Source organism: Pteronotus mesoamericanus, unplaced genomic scaffold (genome assembly GCF_021234165.1).
Source record: "Pteronotus mesoamericanus isolate MK-2021 breed Mesoamerican mustached bat unplaced genomic scaffold, CSHL_Meso_final contig_173, whole genome shotgun sequence".
NCBI classification, from domain to species: domain Eukaryota; kingdom Metazoa; phylum Chordata; class Mammalia; order Chiroptera; family Mormoopidae; genus Pteronotus; species Pteronotus mesoamericanus.
This window is the reverse complement of record NW_026555072.1, coordinates 10,032,085-10,048,487: the sequence shown is the minus strand read 5'-3', so window position 1 is coordinate 10,048,487 and position 16,403 is coordinate 10,032,085.

The following is a 16,403-nucleotide window of genomic DNA, read 5'->3' as shown; positions in this document are numbered from 1 at the left end:
GTGATGTGACACCAGAAGAGCTTTTATAAAGGCAAGAAATGCCACCAGACCCCTAGATGTCTTAACTCTATCACCATTTCTCAACCAGTGTGTCCCGGCTGCTGGGTGTGCTGGGATAGTCTCTGTTGAATGTGTGAGCATATGGATTGTGTGACTCCAAGTCCCAGTTCCAGCCTCAACACCTTATCAATGCCACACAGGAGAGCTGCTTCGGTCCAGTATCTTATCAGCATCAACAAATTAGGGTTACCTAATCTGCATATCCATATCAAACCTACAGCCAGCTGGGCTGGCAGGTGGGTAGGTAGTATAGCCTATGCAGTAATCATAACTAGGATCAATGGATTAGGTTTAGCTAATTTACATGCAGCCAATCATAGCCAAGGTTAGAACAGTAAAGCTGCTGGGAGAAACCAATCACATGAGGGGAATTCTTCAGCACAGAGTATAAGCCTCTGAGCTTCCAAAGCTTGATGGTACTCTCACTCCCACCACAGGGCAAAGGCCATATGGAGACTTGGGACCTGCTCTGACAAGAATGCAGCACTAACTCTCATGCACAGTGACAGCCTAAGCAGCAGCAGTTGAGAGGGTGCAAGTGGCAAAACCATCTTCATTTGGGTTCTGCCAGTAGCAAGCCTGAGACAAAAGATTCAAGTGCAGGAAGCAGCAACAGGGGAGTGCAGGTATGCGGAAGACAACTGATAAAGGATGTGTGATCAGGCCTTGTGCTTCAGTGCACAACTGTTAAGGGCTGAATTGTGTGTCTCCTGCAAATTCCTATGTCCAAGTTCTAACCCCCAGTACCTCAGAATGTGACTGTATTTGGAAATAGGGTCTTTAAAGAGGTGATTTAAAGTAAAGTGAGGTCATTAGAATGGGTCCTAATCCAATATGACTGCTGGCTCTATAAGAAGAGGAAATTAGGACTCAGACACTTACAAAGGGAAAACCGTGTGAAGACACAAGGAGGAGGAAGTGGCCATCTGCAAGCCAAAGAGAGAGGCCTCAGGAGAAACCACCCTTGCTGTCACCTTGATCTTGGATATCCAGCCTCCAGACTGTGGGAATATAAATACTTGTTGTTTAAGCCATCCAGATTGTGGCACTTTGTAATGGCATCCTGAGCCAAAGAATACAGTGACAAAAACTCATTTTCATTAGAGGAGACAGTGTGGAACACAGGCTTCCAAGTTATCCCACCTGAGAGATGAAAAAGCTGGGGTTTTTATCCCCCAACTTGCTTCAGTCATTAATTACGGCCTGTTTCCAGGGAGGGGGTCACTATTTCCCACATTCCCAGTCTGTCCCAGGGGCAGGTATGGCAGCTTTGGTGACCAGAGAAGCCCCCAGGTGAAGACGCTAAGGAAGTGCCATTTGAAAGTTGGGCACAGATGTAGTAAGTGGTAAAAGCAAGTGGACTTGTGGGTGACAACAGTGACAGTATTTGCTGCACAAGTTTATGGAATTAATAGTGGACTATATCTTAGGTGCCTGTATAGAGGCTAAGCTAGTAGCCTTTAATCTCTATGCCAAAGGAAATTATGAGCACGTGATGTGTGTATTACTAGGAAGGATATGTACTTTTATATTGGGTCATCCTGTGTAATGTATGACCCTATAATAAATGTAATTTGCATAGGTTGTTTCCATTCCAAAGCCAGTGGGGTGCATGGGACACGTAACATTGTTAGTTCATTGTGGTCTTGGACCTGCGTAGCTTTGGTGGGGTTTCCCTACTGAGGCCTGGAGCTCCTCAGTGCCTCTTGTTAATTTTAGACTCATGTAGTGTGTACAACTAGGATGAAGGTGCTTTGAGTCAGGCTTCTTGTTTTCATGCAACTGAAATCAACACTAGACTATTTCAGTAAGAAAAGGTTTTTTGGAAGGTATAAAGTAATCCATAGATTTGAGGGAAGGGAGCAGGACTCATACCCAAGAACACTCTGGTGGGTGGTGGGGGTGATTTGCTAGCACTCCCCACCACAGCCTCTGTAGGTCGCTGTCACTGCTGGGCCTTTGAGGCTGCCACCATAGTGTCATTGTCCCTGCCTCTTTATGACATTCTCTTGAGATTCAAAGTCTTAGGGCTCTCTGGTTGCTGGGGTTGGGGAAGGGGTTTCAGGGACAGGAGTTTGGCCATGGGCTCTTCAAAATGGGAAGCAGACCATATGTTTCTCCAGTGTTACCCAAACCACGGCACAGGCTTCCCAAATGGGACAGACACTTGTCCTTGGCACATGGGTGGGTAAAAATTCTAGAAAAGGGGAAACAAGGGTGGAATTGTTTCTGAGTCCTGGCTCATTTGTTCGGCCTTGGGCCAGGCTAGTGGAGACTGGATAGACTAGATGTCTGGCTGGATGTAGGGTGGGTGCCCTTGACCAGGGACCACTGTGGACACCAAGGGGCACCAAGGGGCAGAGGCAGGAAGACTGAAGGACACTGGGTGTCCTACTCTATTGTATAATAAACCACTCCAGAACAGTGATTAAAACCATAACAATCACTTATACCTCTCACGAATCTGGGGCTTGACTGGGCTCAGCCAGGCAGTTCTTTTAGGTTACGGTGACATGGTTGCAGGGGCTAGAGTCATCAAAGGCTTCTTCACTCACAGGTTTGGCTTCTTAGTTGGGAAGAATTCCACAGCTGGGGGTGGAACCAGCTGGGACTCTGGGCTTCCCCATCTTTGTCTGGCTTCTCTGCATGGCCTTTCCAACACGGCAACTCAAGACAGTGGGACTTCTTACACATCAGGTCAGGGCTTCAAAGGAAGAGAACCAGACAGAAGCTATATTGCTTTTTATGTCTTAGAAACCTAGCCTTGGAAATCACTCAGCATCACTTCCACCATATCCTATTTGTTCCACGTGTCTGCAAGGCCCGCCCGTGTTCCAGGGGAAGGGATTAGATTCCTCCACCCTTTGTTGAGAGCACTGTCAAAGAATTTGGGGATATGTGTTTTGTTATCTTTTTACAATTTTGTTTATTTATTTTTAGAGAGAGGGAAAGGGAGGGAGAAAGAGAGGGAGAGAAACATCAATGTGTGAGACATACATCGATCAGTTGCCTCTTGCACACCCCAAACTGGGGACCTGGCCTGCGACCCAGGCATGTGCCCTGACTGGGAATAGAACCGGCGACCTTTTGGTTCATGGCACTCAATACACTGAGCCACGCCAGCCAGGGTGTGGGATGTGTTTTAAAACCACCACAGCGGGGTGGGAGATGGCAAACAGCCACTTAGCTTGTCAGTTTGACTGGACCAACACATTTTTCCCTCTCAGTTTTCTAATTTGGCAGCCTGTTTCCCATGATGCTGAAAGGCCTGGCTCAAACTCTCTGCAGCACATTAGTAACTAACATGAATGCATCTCGTGGGCTGGACCCACGGACTCCAGTTAATCCCACTTCATTGTTATGCTAGGAGAGCTCATTCCAACTGAAATTTGACTATTGGTTTTTAATTTTGGTGCCATTTTTCATGCTGATGACTCTTCTGGTTGACAGTGAATTACCCTGGGTGCAAATTAAATACAATCGAATTGCTAATCAGGCCACTAGAATACACTGATAGGAGAAAATGTACAAGTTGTCAGACCTGGGTAGGCCGTCCTCTTGCCTTTGGGACAGAATTCACTTGACTTCGAATGGACCTGTGCATTGGGTCTGTTTAAGTATTGGAAATAGACACCTGCAGGCAGCTGGAGGGACTGAGCAAGTGGTTACAAGGCCTTCAGTCCTACACTACTCTTTGTAGGAAAAATCTTGTCCTATAAGTACACATGTCCCAGGGGATTGCTGTCTCATGTTCCATACACTCTTCTCATGCAAAGAAGTGTCGAGATTTCATTTTCATCCTCCAGGCCCCCAAGGAAGGCACCACATATCTGGCATAATGAACAATGTTTTCAGATTTCTAAATTTAGAGAGAAGGTGAGAACTCACCAGCAGTTTATCTCTTATGTCTAATTTTGAGCAAAGATAGACTCCTGTTGAAGACTTTGTGTTGCACATTCAGTCACAGTTCTTTTGTATTTTTAAAAAATCTCTATAAAACTGACTAAGGGGAAACAGATTCAGGAGCCACTCCCTAAGGGTCCAATGCTTGATGTCAAATAATGATTCTGTAAATCAGGAGGCATTAGACCTTCAGAGAGGACAGAGTATAGTCTTTAAGAGTGGAGATGCAAGGCCGGAAGCTGCACAGTAATGTTGTTTGGGGAAGAGATGTGCTAAGGATTATTTACAGGTGAGAAGGGGATTCCCCACTGAATTAGCAATAGCTAACACTTATTGGACCCTGCGAGCGATATATAACAGATGTCAATCTCGAGGTTAAGTAACTTTACGAGGGTCACCCAACAAGTTAGTGACAGGGTAAGTATTATTACATTGGGTTCAGCTGCCATAGATGGGGGAAAATACTGGCTTTAACAAGATAGATATTTTTTCTTATGAAAACAAAGTTTGGAGGTAAGCAGCCTCTGGTACAGCGGCTCCGTATCATTAGCCACTCAAGCTCTTTCTATCTTTTTTACTCTGCCATCTCCAACATATGGTCTCTGCCTTTAGTTGCCAGATAAAACAGGACACCAGTTAAATTGGAATTTTCATTATAAGTGTGTCCTGTGCCATATTGAATAATTAAGTAAAATATTACAATTAAATATTAATTTTTTAAAATTAAGTAAAAATATTTTTATTTGTTCAATTTGGCAACCCCATCTCCACCTCATGGCTCAAGATAGCTGCTTGTACTCTAGCCTTCAGACCATACTTCATACAGCAGGAGGGAGGAGGGATAAAGAAGATCCTCCCTCCCTTTAAAGACAGTTCATGGAAGACACCCCCAAACTACTGTTCACCTCACATTGGCCACACATGGCTTTTAAGGAGTCTGGGAAATATGGCTTCTATTCTGGCCAGCTGAAAATCAGAGCTTCTGTGTTAAGAAAAATGGCTATCAGGGGTCAACTCAGTGTCTGCCATTGAAACCAAGTCAGAATGACCCTTGAGTCCTGAAACTTAATGACTCCAAAGTTCTGCCTTTTCTCCATTTCATGAAAGAAAGGGTGGGACAAACACCATGTGTGTTTTGCACAGTCCCTTTTGGATCCTTTTCATAATTTCTGGGTATCTCTTCTCTGACCTGACTTCTCTGTGCTTTTGCTGCAAACAGCCAGCACATGGGACACTCTTCCTGAGGGTTGCCCTCAGGCTGCTAGAGAACTCTGCCCACACTTGGGAATTAGGATGGCCCTTAGCCAATGACGCACTGTGCAGAGTCGGCAAGCCCAGCTCCCTTGCTTGGAATCAGGAGAAACACTAAAGTGTAATTTACACTCCAGAGCCCAGGCAGGGTCAGGCTGAGGCTGAGCATGAACCCTTGCTGACTGCTTCCTTTTTCTCGTCCTGCTTTCTCCACTCCCTTAACTGGTCTCTGCTGGAAGCACTGGCTTCATAAATCACTTGCACACAAATCCTTCTTGCTGTGTCTTAATGGCCTAAGATAAGGGTTTACCTTGGAAAATATAAATAGGAAATAGGACAGCACTTTTGGAAATAAAGCGCTTCTGTTGTTACATGCTCCTCCATGATGAAAAGGCCAAAGTGATGTGAAAAACTCTTGAACTTGAATTAGGTCATACCCCACCTCACCAGCAAATCCTGAGTTGTGACAATGAAGTTGGACATTTAATATTCATTCCAATCTTCCTCTAAGCTGTGTGTTTTTTAGGGAGTGTGTATGAGTTAGAGTTTGGTGGGGGAAAGAGACAGCACTCTGTTTCCAATAGGAAGGGGTTTAATACTGGAGATTAGGTGAACAGCTGACAAAGCTGAATGAACACAGGTCCAGGGAAGCCTATAACAGCTCTCATATTTCTTCCAAACTTTCAAAGTGTCAGAAAGTACAGTGAGGTGCACACAGTCCTGTAGGACCAAGGTAGGCAATTCTCCGGGAAGTGTCCAGAAGTTGCCACAAAAGATTCGATTTGCTGTACCCTTTGTGTCTGCCTGCTGCTGCAGGAGAAGCAGTAATTATGGCTTCTTGCCTCCCTTCAGCCTTCCAAGTCTTGTGTAAGTACAGTAGATCCTCATTATTTGTGGATTCCATATTTCCAAATTTGGCTACTCACTAAAATTTATTTGTAATCTCCCAATCAGTACTCACAGCATGATCACAGTAATCCATGGACGTTTGCATAGTGGTGAAAAACTTGAATCACTCAATGCACCCGTTCCCAGCTGAGGTTGAACAAGGCAATGCTCTGCCTTCTTGTTTCAGTTCTCATACTGAATATAAGAATCCTCTTCAAGGTCTGTTCAGTGGCCATGATTTTTACATTTTTGTGCTTTTTGTTGGTGACTTTATTTAAAATAACCCCCAAGTGTAGTGCTGGAGAGGCTGTGATATGCTTTATGGAGATATATGTGTTGAACAAGCTTTATTCAGGTCTGAGTTATAGGTCTGTTGGTCATAAGTGCAATGCTAATGAATCAACGATATACAATCAACCCTTGAACAACATGAGTTTGAACTGCATGAGTCCAATTACATATGGATTTTTTTCAATAAATACTTGTACTTTTTTTGATTTGTGGTTGGGACCCCTTGGATGTGGAAGGTTTACTGTATACATTTATCTATGCTATTTTATATAGGGGACCTCAGTTTCTGGAGATTCTGATACCTTTGAGCAGTCCTGGAACCAATCTTCTACTGATACTTAGAGTAATTAAGTTTTGGGGAAGTCGAAAGTTATATGTGGATTTTCAGCTGCGTAAGGGTCGGCTCTCCTAATCTCCAAGTTATTTATTTAGATTAAATAAGGTGTCTTTCAACTGAAACATACATAAAACAAGATTATGTGTAGATCAGTTCACAAAAATTTGTAATCAGGGACTCTCAGGAACCTAAACCTGTATTTCCGCTAGGAGCAATGATATAGTATTCACTAACTCAGTGTTCATGGGAACTTTATAGAACATAGCTACCATGAGTAATGATAATCAAATATATTTCTCATTAGAAAAAACTGATTAGTACCCCTTTCACCATAGAATACTGGAAAATGTAGTCCCCAAGTTTCTACATGCCATGATACTTGGGAGAGCACAGAAGGGGGTTCTAAGTTGCTGAGAGACAATTCAGGACAGTATGTTAAACCATTTAATGCTTCAAAAAAAGTTCAATGGTTGCCCTAAGGTTTACAGTAATTAAAAAAATCAGTATCTGCCTTCAAATAATATTGTGATTTCACATGCAGTATAAAGCCCTTATAAGAGTATATTATCAATTCCCCACGCTCACCCTACATTTTACTTTTATATATGCTATAACACACAATGCCTTGCTGCCATGTTGGCTTTAGACAGTCAGCTATCTTTTAGAGCAACTTTAAAAAATTAAACAAATTTAAGGAATCTTTTAAAATTTTTATTCAATTACAACTGTCCCTGTTTTTCTCCCATTACTCTCCCCTGCCCTGCCCACCCTCATAAACAAATTTTTATTTACCTTTATTTGTTCTATTTCTAGCCCTCTTCCTTTATTTGTGTAGAACCAGGTTTGTGCCTGATATCATATTTCTTTTACCTATAACATTCCTCATATTGCAGTTCTGCCAGCAATGAATTCTCACAGTTTTTCTTTGTCTGAGAAAGTATTTCTTTTTAATTATTTGTTTTTATTTATTAAAACTGGCCATATCCCCTGACTGGTGTGGCTCAGTGGATTGAGCATCGGCCTATGAACTGAAAGATCACTGGTTAGATTCCCGGTCAGGGCACATACCTGGGTTGCAGGCCTGGTCCCCAGCTGGGGGCATGTAAGAGGCAACCAGTCGATGTTTCTCTCTCACATCGATGTTTCTCTCCCTCTCTTTCTTCCTCCCTCCCCTCTCTCTAAAACTAAATTTTTAACAAAATGGCAGTATGTTTATTGCATTTCTTTCCCCTGGCTTTATTGAGGTGTGATTGATAAATAAAATAGTAAGAATAAAAATAATTAAAAAGTGTACAATGTGATGATTTGCTATATATATACATTGTGAAAGGATTCCCCCATCAAGTTAGTTAACACATCCATCACTTCACATATTTACATTTATTGCATTTCTTAAGAGTCAAAATACCAATTCTAAAATGAGTGATTTTTAAAAATGCCTTTGCTAATTATCTCTCTTTTACTTTCTAAATATATGTTTGCTGGGTATAGAATTGGGGGTGGACATGTTATTTTTTTAAAGCATTTTAAACATGGCTCTGTGTGATCTAGCACCATTTCCTCTCCCTGCTTAATCCCTCTATTCCTTGTCTTTCACATGTTGGCTATGCTCCAGCCACCCTGGATGACTTGAAAATTCCTGAAGCAGCCAGCTTTCAAAGCCTCAGGGACTCTTTCCCTGCCCCTTTTCTAGGCCAACCTTTGCTGCATTTTGAGACTCAGCTCATGTGTTAGGCTGCCTCCTTGAGATAGGCCTCTCAGATTAGGACCTTTTTCTTTGTGTTCCAAGCGTACCTCTGTCATTGCACATGTCAGACTGTTTTCTGATGGGCAGTTTTCCCTACAAGACTGTAAAGTACTTGACGTGAGTATAGCACCCATGGCTAGTGCCCCCATGTCTTCTCAGCACTTACCATTTCTGTGCCTAGCAGCGCAGGGCAGGTTGAAAGTGCCAGGGACTAACTTAATGGCTCCTGAGCACAGCTTTCAACCAATGAGTGATGGGAGCTGGTGTATTGATACCCCAGTTCTCTTACCCCTTGGTTGGGATAATGCTAAGGCATGTGCTCTAAACCATTATCCAGAGTCTTCCCTGTGGCCATGAGCTCTAGTTGCCCACACTGGTAGCCAATAAAGGCCAGCCTTGATTGACTCACTTCCTTTCCCTGTGTCACTTTTGCTGTTCCTTGTATCTCCCAAATAAACTGTTATTTAGCATTTACCTCTTATCTCAGGGTCTGCTTCCGGGAGCCCTGGCAGTACTTGCCTTGGTTGTGTATTTTCCCACAGCACCTAGTTTAATCCCTAGCACAGGGTAGGTCCTTAACAATAACTTGTCAACTGGCTGCCTGTCTGAATGAAAAATTGAATAAATTAATGGTTTCAAGGACCGCTCTTTTGGCATTATCTCCTATCCCTCTTGCAGTAGACACAGAGATGTGTAACCATATCCCCCTTTAAGGAAGTATTTGTCCATCCTTGGGATAGGCGATGAGCAGGCAGTCCCAAGCTGTCAGCTCTTGCAGTCAGCCTCAGTGCAGAGAGCCCCTTGCTCCAGGGCACACCCTTCTCAGGCAACCCATGCCTGCTGATAAGTATAAAAGTACCCTTAGCAGAAAGTATAAAAAAGTTATAATGATGTGACCATTTCAGCCTATCACAGGACAACTCAATGAGTGATCCTTACTCCCCAGCCCTCTGCCAGGTCAGCTTCTCCCTCTGCCCTACCCTATTTCCCTCCCCTTCTTTTCACAAAACTTGATCCCTAATAAACATCTTGTCCTTCAAAAGCCATCCTGTCATCTGCTTCCAGAGAGCCCAACCTGAGATACTTCTTATCCATAGATTCTGTGCCTTAGTCACCCTGATTCCCTCATTGTGGTCTCCAGAGACTTTGTGCTTTTCTGACCCCACCCCATTGTTCACACGACTGTCTACTCCCTCTGCCCAGTAATAATAATACCTGAATAATGGTTTGCAGTTTACAAAGCATCTCCCCAGGCAGTCCTCAAATAGTCCTGGGAAGTAGTATTCTGATTCCCATTTTTCAGGAAGTTTACAAAAATACAGAGATTTTCCCAAGGTCACACAGCCCTGAGGTAGAAGCTAGAACTCAGAGGCCATTGGCAAGCATAGGAATGTCAGCACATAACCTCCCTCCGGGTGGGCCAAGGGGTATGGGCTGGCAACATCTGCTACGGGAATTATCTGGTATTTGGGTTCAGATACTGAAGATGCCTGTTGAATATTTTCTGGCAACAGTAATGGGCTGCAGTACCTTAAGCCGAATTAATATGTGAGATTTGTTCAGGAGTCATCTGTGCAGGTGAAATAGTTGTGGGGAAAGGCTAAGAGAGGTCCAGGAGTGAGGACTTGGGGAAGAGGGTGGTTGCTGGTAGAGGATCCTCTAAGTGCTTGAGATGATGGATGATGGATGGCCCTGAATGGGGAGTAGGGAATCTGTCAGGATTTCACACTGGGGAGCATCTTCTGCTGAGAGCTGCCTGGTGCAGGGGTGTTGGGTAGACAGGAGAAGGGGGAGTTGAGGTGTGAGATTCCCATCTGGAATTTTGGAGTTCCTCTCTCAGTTGACACAGGGGAAGCTTCCCTAGCTGGAAGTCCACCCAGGTGCTGAATAACATTGCCTTGCAAATGAGCTGAGAACAAAGGCTGCTCAAGTCTTATCAGCTAGTGCTCCCCACAGGCAGTAGAAGGACACACATATGGAAGATGAAAAGGGGGTCCCACTTCCCAGGACAGACACAGATGAATGGGCATTAGGTTGAGAAAGAAGTCCAGGGTCCATTTCAGATAAAATCCCAGAGCTTCGGCCTGACCCTGGGGCTGGGGCTGCGGGGCATGAATTACACCTCAGGGTTATCTCACCCAGGCAAGGGAGCTGGGCTCCATATACCCCCATTAGTCATTGGCAATGCTGCTCTCCTACCCCAGGGAGAAATTCATTTCCAACTCTCAATTATGCTACTCCCAAGAGCCCCAGGGAAGTCTCTCTGAAGAACAGACAGGTGTTGTTTATTGGCAACAAAAGCTCACTGAAGCCAGGGGCATGCTCAAAAATACTACACAGGTATACGGCCTGGGCAACACCAGACATTGGCAACAATGATTCTTGGTTAAAAACAAGAAGGCTTGACTTCCTCGTTTCCTCCAGAGCATGATGGACACTCCTCTATGCCTCTCTCACCATTGTTATAATCATCTTTGATCTTGTGGTGAACTCCAGAGAGACAGAGACTGTGTGACTTCCTATCCCCAGCATCAGCACAAGACCTGGTACATAGCCAGCCTGAATCACTGTTGCCAAAGGGATGGAAGAAAGAATGTTTTGTTCAACAGGAGTATAAACCACAAATACAGGGTGCCAAGACTGAAACAGCGCTCTGGGGGAACAAGGCAGAAAAGTCAGGGCATGGACCAGGGCCTGAACTGGTTCTGGAATGGTGGTTTCGAACCTCGGGCCAGTTGGACAGCCTCTGCATTAAACCACCAACTCTTCCCCTTGAATGAGTGATGCCTTCTGGGGATGTCAAATATCCATACCTTTGTGTGTGGGTGGGGTGGAGGTTTGGGGAACATAGTTGGCTCTCGGCTTCTCCCAGGAAAGCCCAATTAGTTCGGAGCTTAGAGAAGAGTGAGGTCAAAGATAAGCTGGGCATCTGGGCCAGAGGGAAGCACTTTTAGGTTAGGCAAGAAGTCTCCAGTGCAGAGCTGATTCAACTCTGAAAGTTGCCTGAGGAGGGCTCCAGTGGGTACGCTGACCCCTGCTGTGGCACCTGGTAGGCACTTGATACCTATTTAAACTTTTTGTATCTCTGACCAAAACATTCCAGAAGCATCAGGGAACCAGAAATCCTCCAACACTAAAGATTGGACAAAGCCTCAATTTCCACCTCTAAGGTGCAGGGCACAGGCCTTGCTAGAGTCCTATAACCTCTTTTTGTAAAGGTGGAGAGTACCTGGAGCATATTTAAGGAAATCCATAAATCCTGAATACCTTTAATTTCACAAACAAGAACCTCATGCTAATTAACAAGCCACCAATTTCAACAATGAAAACCCATTTCTGACTTTCACTTTGCTAATTAGCAAAGCCACAGGTATTGATGAAGCCTTTGTGATCTTGCATTTGGATGTGGCCTTTCTGATGCAAAGCAAGCTGATTACTTAGCTGGAGAGAGGATTTTCCATGAGGGCAAAATACTACCCCTGGAATTGAAGTTTAAACTAACACGGACATAATATCACATTGTTCAGGCGGAATTCTTTTTTAAAAAATAAAATGTAGACATCGCAACAAGTACTTTTTTTTATCAGGCACAACCAGAATGTGGTGGGGGACCAGGCACAGTCCTTATTCTGAAGGAGCGCCCAGCTTGGAGACAAACAATACACAGGTGATTGCCACACATGCAAAGTCCCCCAATGGGAGTCGGCCAGCGCCCCCACAGGCGATTGTGCCACTCAATTGTTAGCGAAAATTTCCTGTAGGTCAAGTTGCCAGATAAAATATGGGAGGCCTAGTTCAATTTGCATTTCAAATCAACAATGAATAATTTTTTAGTGTAAGTACTTGTATTTTATTTGCTAAATCTGGCAACCCTACTTAAAGGCAAAGCCAGAAGAAAAGACAAACAGGGCAGAATTCGGCTTGGTGAGTGTGGATCAGTCAAGGCGGGAGGGTGAGATAGTTTTAGATTTCTGTGCCTCACCAGACAACCACCAGTGTTTTGGAGGCCAGGGGTCGGCTCCTGGTCTGATACTGGTCCCAAGCCATGTGTGGTCTCTCTGAGCTTCCCTTTTATAAATGCTGCAGAGCAAACCCCTTCTGCCAGCATGTTAGTTCTTAAACACACTCAGCTGAATCTGTTTAAGCTTCCATAATGGCAATGCCATCTTGCTTCCCTCTTTTAAATAGGTCCCCTGAATGGGGTTTGTGTGCTCACAGCTTCCTTTCCTTTTTCCACTGATGGCTGATCTCATTGTCCTTTTAGCACTCAGAGAGGTTAAGAAATTTGCCTAGGACTAGTCAGTTGGGATTATCTCACCTCTGGCTTCAGTGACTATGCCCTTTCAGCTGTTCAGTTTCAGTCTGTGTCCTGGACATTGTATTCCTTGTCACAGGAAAGTAAGTTATGGGTAAAGTGAAGGACACTGGGCAATCCAAGGCTAGGCCCTGTTAGTGCTGCCCCAGCACCAGGTGGCAGCAATTAAAGGAACAGCTTTGGGTCAAAGGCAGGAGGGCCCGCTGGTGGGAGCTCAGGGCAGGTGGGCCTCCCACCCCACCTTTGCAAAACTGCTAGGCAGGATAGATAGTAAACCAAGGCAAGGAGGAGGGAGACATGTCTCACCCATTAATTCAGCAGTCCTGAGCCCAGTCCGATAAGATTGCCGGGCATTCCAAACATCACAAGCAAAGATAGCGCAGGAGAAGGGGAGTTATTGAGATTCTGTGCTGGGAAAGGGAGCTCTATAGCAATTTCACTAAGACAGAAAGCCTTTACTAGATGAGAAAGAAAGCCTTTGTAACTGTATATTGATCCCAAGATCTAAAAGGGGAAGAAGGGGGTACCTAGAAGCTGACTAAAGTACATAACCCTTGAACCCCAAATAGTCAGGGCATTCAGATTAGCTGAATGCCCACTTGTAGCCTTTTTGTTCAAGTGTATTTCATAAATAAACTTGGTATTTCTTTTCCACTATACATGTGGTCTCTTGCTTGAATTCTCTTGTGAGCAAGGCAAGAACCGAAGAGGGGAGCTCCTGACTCAGGTCTCCCCGGTAACAAAAACCAACCTTATTATTGTAGCTTTGTGGACTGGCGATACCTAGGCTCACCTCGAAGATTCAAGCACATGGAAGGCTGGTTCATGATTCACCCGAGACATCAGAACTCAGAGAAACATTTTATTTACCAGACCACCATTTTCTTATAAAAGGATATAACTCAGAAATAGTCAGATGGAAGAAATGAGTAGGGCACGGTATGGGGTAGGACTGAAAGTTCCAACCCTCTAATCCAGTGGTTGATTCCCCCGGCAACCAGCCCCCCATCCGTAGTTTACCTAAGCACTTTCCAAATGTCACCTTATTAATATAACAAAAGACACCTTTATTATGCTTATCACAGGAAAATTCCAAGGATTTTAGGAGTTGTGAGCCAGGAACCATGACCAAATATGTATTTTTTAAAATAAATCACAATATCTCAGGTTCTTAATCCCAAGGGTCCTCACTTATATATGGCATTGCATTGGGATCCAGTTTTAATTTCTTCCATTTGGCATGCCAATTTTTTTCTCAGTTTCACACAGGTGATACCCAAAGCCTTGGCTCTGAGTAGTTTGAAAAAAGAAATATCTTAATTACAATTTGTTCGAACTTTTTATTCAAATATGACATACGTACATAAAAGCTCTCAAATCACAAATGATTTGGTGAATTTCCAAAAGGGAAAACACGTTGAAACAGAACTTCACCTGTACCCCAGAAGCCCTCCTTTCTCTTTCCATTCACTATCCATCAGACGTTAGTTTTGCCTTTTTGTTTTATGTTCTCTCTTGTGTCTGGCATTTTTATCTCAATATTACATTTGTAAGGTTTATCCATATTGTTCATTCTCATTACCGTATAACAGGGGTGTCCAACCTGTGGCCCCCGGGCCACATGGGGCCCAGAATAGCTATGAATGCAGACCAACACAAAATTGTAAATTTACTTAAAACATGAGATTTTTTTGGTGATTACGTATCACAATGTATTTAATGTGTGGCCCCAAGACAACTCTTCTTCCAGCATGGCCCAGAGATACCAAAAGGTTAGACACCCTTGTTGTATAGTATTCCATTACATAATTACAACACAGTTTATTTATTCCACTACTGATGGGCATTTGGGGAGTTTTCAGTTTTTGGTTTTGAGAAATAGTGCTGCTGTGAAAATCCTTGTACATGTCCTTTGGTGGATGTATGTATACAGTTCTACTGAGCCATAAGGTATGTATGTTTTTAGTTTCAGTAGTTTCTGTCAAACAGTTTTCCAAAGTATTTGGGTACCAATTCATACTCCCACAGAATGGTATGAGAGTTCTGGGTGCTCCACATCTTTGTTAATACTTGATATTTTCCATCCCTTTTTCATTTAGCCATTCTGGTGGATGTATACTGGTATCTCATTGTGGTTTTAATAGGCATTTCCTTAATGTTTAATAAAGTTGAGTGCCTTTGCAGATATTTATTTGCCACTTGAATGTCTTCTTTTTTGAAGTGTCTGCTCAAGACTTTTGCCCACTTTTCTTTTGGGTTGTCTGTCTTTTTCTTCTTAATTTGCAAAAGTTCTATATATAGCCTGGATATGAGTCCTTTTCCTGATATACAAGGTCTGTCCAGAACGTATCCAGCCAGGTATTATGAAAAATAGAGACATTTACTGAAGAAGACACAAGATACAAGAAACATTGTACATAGAACAATCAAGTCTCAGTCCCCTTCAATGTAGGCACCTTGAGACCTCACACAGTTCTCCCATTCACCATCAGCTGCTCCATCATATTTTTCTGAATTTCATGGACAGTCTGAAATCTCTTCCCTTTCAAAGGCGATTCTACTCTTAGGAAAAAGCCAGGAGTCACAGGGCACCAAAGCTGGGCTGTAGAGGGACTGAGTCACCTGGGTGATTTGATGTTTTGCCAAAAACCTCTGCACAAAAATAGTGATGCATGCCTGGGCGCATTGTTGTCATGAAGCTGCCAATCACAAATTGCCCAAAGCTGCAGCCTTCTGAATCATCACAATAGTTTGCATGGAGGAATATTCAAGCTTCACGCAAAATTTGATGCAGGTTCTTCGCTCTATTCGTTTAGTCATTTTGAATGCAGTAGCCACACAGTAACACATGCTCACTCAACAGTGTCTACCGTCCCCATTGACTAGTACAGTGAAGTTGCCATTGCTCACGCATGCACATTCCAGTCCACTCTCCTTGGCTGCCAGGTTACACTGATGTTGTGTGTAAACCATTCTCATTGTATTAACAATTGTTGGACTTTTTCCGGACAGACTTCCTGTATACTGACAACATCCTCTCTCACTCCATAGGTTGCCTTTTCATTCTCTTAATTTCAAATAGCCCAATAGTACTTTTTGTGTTCTGGGAAAGCCATGAAAAGCCATGAAAGCCAAAAAACACCAAGCCATGAAAATGTTTTCTTCTAAAAGCTTTATTATTTTATCCTTTATGTTTAGATTTGCAATACTTTCAAAATTGATTTATATGTATGGTATGAAATAGGAATACAGATTCTTTTTTCTTGTCATTTAGATGTGAAATTAACCCAGTACCATTTATTTAAAAGACTATCTCCTCTCCCCCACACACTGCACAGTGTCACACTCATAAATTAGGTGGCTTGAATGTGTGTGGATTTTTCTATTCTTTTCCATTGATCAGTTTATCTATCTATCCTTGTACCAGCACCTCACTGTATCCCCCAGGAAGGGCTTGTATATTCTTAATTAAATTAATACTTAGACACTTTATAGTTTTGTAGCTATTATAAATGATATTTTGTTTTTATTACATTTTATGATTTGTAGTTATTTTGGTGGGGGGGTGAAGAACTGCTACTGATATTCATAGGTTGATTTTCTACCTGGAC